The 7038-nt window shown below is 37.3% G+C and overlaps 1 pseudogene; it reads left to right on the top strand.

The window, feature by feature from the left end:
* Positions 1-1092: 1092 nt before the first annotated feature.
* On the top strand, positions 1093-6610 carry LOC138930743 (protein FAM204A pseudogene; annotated as a pseudogene).
* The last annotated feature ends 428 nt before the right edge of the window (positions 6611-7038 follow it).

The raw sequence follows: 7038 nt of genomic DNA on the forward strand, positions 1-7038 counted from the left end.
AATAAAAACAGAAATATAGACCAGTGGAACAAGATAGAAAGCTCAGAGATAAACCAACACACCTATTGCTACCTTATTTTTGACAAAGCAGCCAAAAATATACAATGGGGCAAAGACAGCCTCTTCAATAAGTGGTGCTTGGAAAACTGGGAAGCTACATGTAAATGAATGAAATTAGAACACTTCCTATCACCATACACAAAGATAAACTCAAAATGGATTAAAGACCTAAATGTAAGACCAGAATCTATAAAACTCTTAGAGGAGAACACAGGCAGAATGCTCTATAACTAACATAGACCACAACAAGATCCTCTATGACCCCTCTCTTTCTTAGAGTAATGTAAATAAAAACAAAAATAAGCAAGTGGGATCTAATTAAACTTAAAATCTTTTGCAGAGCAAAGGAAACTATAAACAAGGTGAAAAGGCAGTTCTCAGGATGGGAAAAGGTAATAGCAAATGAAATAACAACTGACATAGCATTAATTTCCAAAATATACAAGCAGCTCATACAAGTCAATATCAGAAAAACAAACAACCCAATCAAAAAGTGGGGGAAAGACCTAAACAGACATTTCTCCAAAAAAGACATACAGATGGCTAACAAACACATAAAAAGATGCTCATGTTACTCATTAGAGAAATGCGAATCAAAACTACAGTGAGATATCACCTCATACCAGTCAGAATGTTCATCATCAAAAAGTCTACAAACAATAAATGTTGTTTTTAAATTGCTAACACAACATCCATTCTGCAACCCACGGATCAAGGAGTCATTTCAACTTTCCAGTCTTATGATTTGAGAAGTACATTTTGTAAGGCTATAGATGCCATAGATAGTGATTCTTCTGATGGATCTGGGCAGTCAATTGAAAACTTCCTGGAAAGGATTTACTATCCTAGGTACCATTAAGAACATTCATGAGTCATGGGAAGGCATAAAAATATCAACATTAACAGGAGTTGGGAAGAAGTTGATTCCAACCTTCATGGCTGACCTTGAGGGTTCAAGTCTTCAGTGGAGGAAGTCATATCAACTGCAGTAGAAATAGCAAAAGAACTAGAATTAGAAATGGAGCTTGCAAGATGGAGGTGATGTAAGTATGTTTCTTGCTGATTTGCATTGTTGTATGGCAGAAACAAGTACAATACTGTAAAGCAATTTTCCCTCAATTAAAAAAAAAATTAAAAAGAAGTGGAGCCTGAGGTTGTGACTGAATTGCTGCAATCTCATGATTAAATTTTAATAGATGAGGAATTGCTTCTCATGGATGACCAGAAAGTGATTTCTTGAAATCTGTTCCTGGTGAAGATTGTGGAAATGACAACAGATGATTTAGAAAATTACGTAAACTTAGTTGACAAATCCAAGGCAAGGTTTGAGAGAATTGACTCTAATTTTAAAAGAAGTTCTACCGTGGGTAAAATGCTATCAAACAGCATTACATGACACAGAGAAATCTTTCATGAGAGGAAGAGTCAGTTGATGCAGTGAAGTTTATTGTTGTCTTATTTTAAGAAATTGCCACAGGCACCCCAACCATCAGCCATCAGCCGCAACCACCACCCTGATCAATCATTAACCATCAACATGGAGGCAAGCTCCTCCACCAGTGAAAATATTACAACACACTTCAGCAAGATGATAGTTAGCATTCTGAGTGACATTTTTTTTGGCTGTACCACGTGGCTTACAGACTAAAAAGCTTTTGAATAGCAAGGGAGACCATCAACAAAATGAAAAGGCAACCTACTGAATGGTAGAAAATAATTGTAATCATATATCTGATAAGGGGGCTAATATCCAAAACAAATTTTAAAACTCATACAACTCAATATTTTTTAAAAACTGACTAAGAAATAGAAGTTCTAAGGAGGCATTTTTACAAAAAAAAGCAAACAGATGGTCAAAAATTTCATGAAAAAATGTTCTACATCATTAATGATCAAGGAAATGTGAATCAAAGTCACAATGAGATATCACCTCACACCTTTTGGAACGACTATCATCAAAAAGAAGAAATGGCAATGTTAGCAAGGATCTATATAAAAGGAAACCCTTGCGCACTTGCTGGTGGGAGTGTAAATTGGTGCAACCACTACAAAAAAAACAGTAAGGAGTTTCCTCAAAAAATTAAAAAGAGAGCTACCATATGATCCAGCAATTTCAGTTTAAATAGTTCTTTGAAAACACTAATTTAAAAGATATCTGCAAGGTCTTAAGATATAGAGTGGGATGCTACCTCCTGACCTAAGTAAAATTGATGTTGAGTTGAATTCTGATGAGATCATATAAGACAACTCTGAAATTAACTTATAAGAGAGTAAAGAGGATGAGATCTTTACAAAGACAGAGATCTCAGAGATTCCTACAGATGTACCAAACACTGAAGCAGAGGCAAATGTAAATACACATGAAGAGTATCCCTCTGGAATTCCCTTAAACAGTGGAATAAATTTCGAGAATTGCATAAAATGCATTCTGAACAGAAAAATCTCAACTTCAAGAACAGTAAAGAAAAAAAGAAAATACTCCAGAAAAAGCAAATTAAAGAATGAAGAAGACTCTCGTAATGAACAGTTTTCAAGTGAAATCCAGTGGAAGGAACTTACTATTTTGGAGTCAATGAGAGGTTTGACTTCCACTGTTAAGAGGAAATAAAGTTGAAAATTTGGGCATTTGCACAGCAATTAGAGCAGAAAAAGAAATAAAAGGAATCCAAATTGGAAAAGAAGAAGTAAAACTCTCACTGTTTGCAGATGACATGATCCTCTACATAGAAAACCCTAAAGACTCCACCAGACAATTACCAGAGCTAATCAATGAATATAGTAAAGTTACAGGATATAAAATCAACACACAGAAATCCCTTGCATTCCTATACACTAATAATGAGAAAATAGAAAGAGAAATTAAGGAAACAATTCCATTCACCATTGCAAAAAAAAGAATAAAATACTTAGGAATATATCTACCTAAAGAAACTAAAGACCTATATATAGAAAATTATAAAACGCTGGTGAAAGAAATCAAAGAGGACACTAATAGATGGAGAAATATACCATGTTCATGGATCAGAAGAATCCGTATAGTGAAAATGAGTATACTACCCAAAGCAATTTATAGATTCAATGCAATCCCTATCAAGCTACCAGCAGTATTTTTCACAGAGCTAGAACAAATAATTTTACAATTTGTATGAAAATACACAAAACCTCGAATAGCCAAAGCAATCTTAAGAGAGAAGAATGGAACTGGAGGGATCAACCTGCCTGACTTCAGGCTCTGCTACAAAGCTATAGTCATCAAGACAGTATGGTACTGGCACAAAGACAGAAATATAGATCAATGGAACAAAATAGAAAGCCTAGAGATAAACCCACCCACCTATGTACACCTTATCTTTGACAAAGGAGGCAAGAATATACAATGGATTAAAGACAATCTCTTTAACAAGTGGTGCTGGGAAAACTGGTCAATCACTTGTAAAAGAATGAAGCTAGAACACCTTCTAACATCATACATGATAATAAACTTAAGATGGATTAAAGATCTCAATGTAAGACTAGAAACTATAAAAGTCCTAGAGGAGAACATAGTCAAAACACTCTCTGACATACTTCACAGCAGGATCCTCTATGACCCACCTCCCAGAATGTTGGAAATAAAAGCAAAAATAAACAAATGAGACCTAATTAAACTTAAAAGCTTCTGCACAAAAAAGGAAACTCTAAGCAAGGTGAAAAGACAGCATTCAGAATGGGAGAAAATAATAGCAAAGGAAGCAACTGACAAACAACTAATCTCAAAAATACACAAGCAACTCCTGCAGCTCAATTCCAGAAAAATAAATGACCCAATCAAAAAATGGGCCAAAGAACTAAACAGACATTTCTGCAAAGAAGACATACAAATGGCTAACAAACACATGAAAAGATGCTCAACATCACTCATTATCGGAGAAATGCAAATCAAAACCACAATGAGGTACCATTTCACACCAGTCAGAATGGCTGCTACCCAAAAGTCTACAAGCAATAAATGTTGGAGAGGGTGTGGAGAAAAGGGAACCCTCTTACACTGTTGGTGGGAATGCAAACTAGTACAGCCACTACGGAGAATAGTGTGGAGATTCCTTTAAAAACTGGAAATAGAACTGCCTTATGACCCAGCAATCCCACTGCTGGGCATACACACTGAGGAAACCAGAATTGAAAGAGACACATGTACCCAAATGTTCATTGCAGCACTGTTTATAATAGCCAGGACATGGAAGCAACCTAGATGTCCATCAGCAGATGAATGGATAAGAAAGCTGTGGTACATATACACAATGGAGTATTCAGTTCAGTTCAGTTCAGTTCAGTTCAGTCTCTCAGCTGTGTCCGATTCTTTGTGACCCCATGAGTCACAGCATGCCAGGCCTCCCTGTCCATCACCAATTCCCAGAGTTCACTCAGATTCACGTTCACTGCGTCAGTGATGCCATCCAGCCATCTCATCCTCTGTCGTCCCCTTCTCCTCCTGCCCCCAATCCTTCCCAGCTTCAAAGTCTTTACCAATGAGTCAACTCTCCCCATGAGGTGGCCAAAGTACTGGAGTTTCACCTTTAGCATCATTCTTTCCAAAGAAATCCCAGGGCTGATCTCCTTCAGAATGGACGGGTTGGATCTCCTTGCAGTCCAAGGGATCCTCAAGAGTCTTCTCCAACACCACAGTTCAAAAGCATCAATTCTTCAGCACTCAGACTTCTTCACAGTCCAACTCTCACATCCATACATGACTACTGGAAAAACCATAGCCTTGACTAGATGGACCTTAGTCGGCAAAGTAATGTCTCTGCTTTTGAATATGCTATCTAGTTTGGTCATAACTTTTCTTCCAAGGAGTAAGCATTTTTTATTTTTTTATTTTTTATTTTTACTTTATTTTGCTTTACAATACTGTATTGGTTTTGTCATACATTGACATGAATCAGCCACGGGTGTACATGAGTTCCCAATCTTGAACGTCCCTCCCACCTCCCACCCCATATCATCTCTCTGGATCATCCCCGTGCACCAGCCCCAAGCATCCTGTATCCTGTATCGAACATAGACTGGCGATTCATTTCTTGCATGATAGTATACATGTTTCAATGCCATTCTCCCAAATCATCCCACCCTCGCCCTCTCCCACAGAGTCCAAAAGTCCATTCTATACATCTGTGTCTCTTCTGCTGTCTCACATACAGGGTTATCATTACCATCTTTCTAAATCCCATATATATGTGTTAGTATACTGTACTGGTGTTTTTCTTTCTGGCTTACTTCATTCTGAATAATAGGTTCCAGTTTCATCCACCTCATTAGAACTGATTCAAAGTGTCTTTTAATTTCATGGCTGCAGTCACCATCTGCAGTGATTTTGGAGCCCCCCAAAAATAAAGTCTGACACTGTTTCTACTGTTTCCCCATCTATTTCCCATGAAGTGATGGGACCAGATGCCATGATCTTCGTTTTCTGACTGTTGAGCTTTAAGCCAACTATTTCACTCTCCTCTTTCACTTTCATCAAGAGGCATTTTAGTTCCTTTTCACTTTCTGCCATAAGGGTGGTGTCATCTGCATATCTGAGGTGATTGATATTTCTCCTGGCCATCTTGATTCCAGCTTGTGTTTCTTCCAGTCCAGCGTTTCTCATGATGTACTCTGCATATAAGTTAAATAAGCAGGGTGACAATATACAGCCTTGATGTACTCCTTTTCATATTTGGGACCAGTCTGTTGTTCCATGTCCAGTTCTAACTGTTGCTTCCTTACCTGCATACAGATTTTTCAAGAGGCAGGTCAGCCATTAAAAATAATATATTTGAATCAGTTCTAATGAGGTGGATGAAACTGGAGCCTATTATACAGAGTGAAGTAAGCCAGAAAGAAAAACACCAATACAGTATACTAATGCATATATATGGAATTTAGAAAGATGGTAACGATAACCCTGTATGCGAGACAGCAAAAAAACTCAGATGTATAGAACAGTCTTTTGGACTCTGTGGGAGAGGGCGAGGGTGGGATGATTTCAGAGAATGGCATTGAAACATGTATAATATCATATATGAAATGAGTTGCCAGTCCAAGTTCGATGCATGATACTGGATGCTTGGGGCTGGTGCACTGAGACGACCCAGAGGGATGGTACAGGGAGGGAAGAGGGTGGGGGATTCAGGATGGGGAACACGTGTATACCTGTGGCACATTCATGTTGATATATGGCAAAACCAATACAATATTGTAAAGTAATTAACCTCCAATTAAAATAAATAAATTTATATTAAAATAAATAAAAACAATCTGAAGCAAAGAATAAAATGAAAATTTGGGCCTTGAAAAGAGCATAGACCAGGCTGTGGAAGCATGGAACACTGAGAAGGCCGAGAAACTCAACAATCAGCTAGCTACTCTAGAGCTTGGTGTAAAAATTGCCAAAGCAATCGCCTGCCACAACTTTGTAAAAGCCAAGAAGGATGCTGAAAATTCACAGCTTTCATGAAAAAAGGAACTTTCCTGGAGATTTGAAGCAAAGAAGAGGTGGGAAACCAAAAGCAACATAGGATATACGTGATTTGCCAGAGTTCTGCAAGAACTTTGAGGCTTTACTTGAGTCTTCAATTGCTCGATTTACTGAGATTTTCCTGCTTATGCCAACTATGTCAGGAAATTGATGGAAACAGAAAAAAAAAGCATAAAATTTGGGAGCTGATTATCAAATCACTTTTCATTCTTTTTCTAGAGTTCATCCCATTGAAGTGAATGAAATGGAATATTCAGTTATTTGTACAAGTAATCTAAGCATGCATACATTCAGGGGAAAAAAGGATTTTTTAATTTATTTATATAGACCTCCAATATAAAATCAATTTTACTTTTTATCCGTTTGGTGTAGCATAGCCAATGAGCTCCTTACTTTCTTATCTGCACTCCGTGTAACTGCACTTATTCTGGAGTTGTGTTTTTAAGATTGGCATTTGTTTATAATGGATTAGTCATAAG

The sequence above is a fragment of the Ovis canadensis genome, chromosome X, assembly GCF_042477335.2.
Source record: "Ovis canadensis isolate MfBH-ARS-UI-01 breed Bighorn chromosome X, ARS-UI_OviCan_v2, whole genome shotgun sequence".
Classification (NCBI taxonomy): domain Eukaryota; kingdom Metazoa; phylum Chordata; class Mammalia; order Artiodactyla; family Bovidae; genus Ovis; species Ovis canadensis.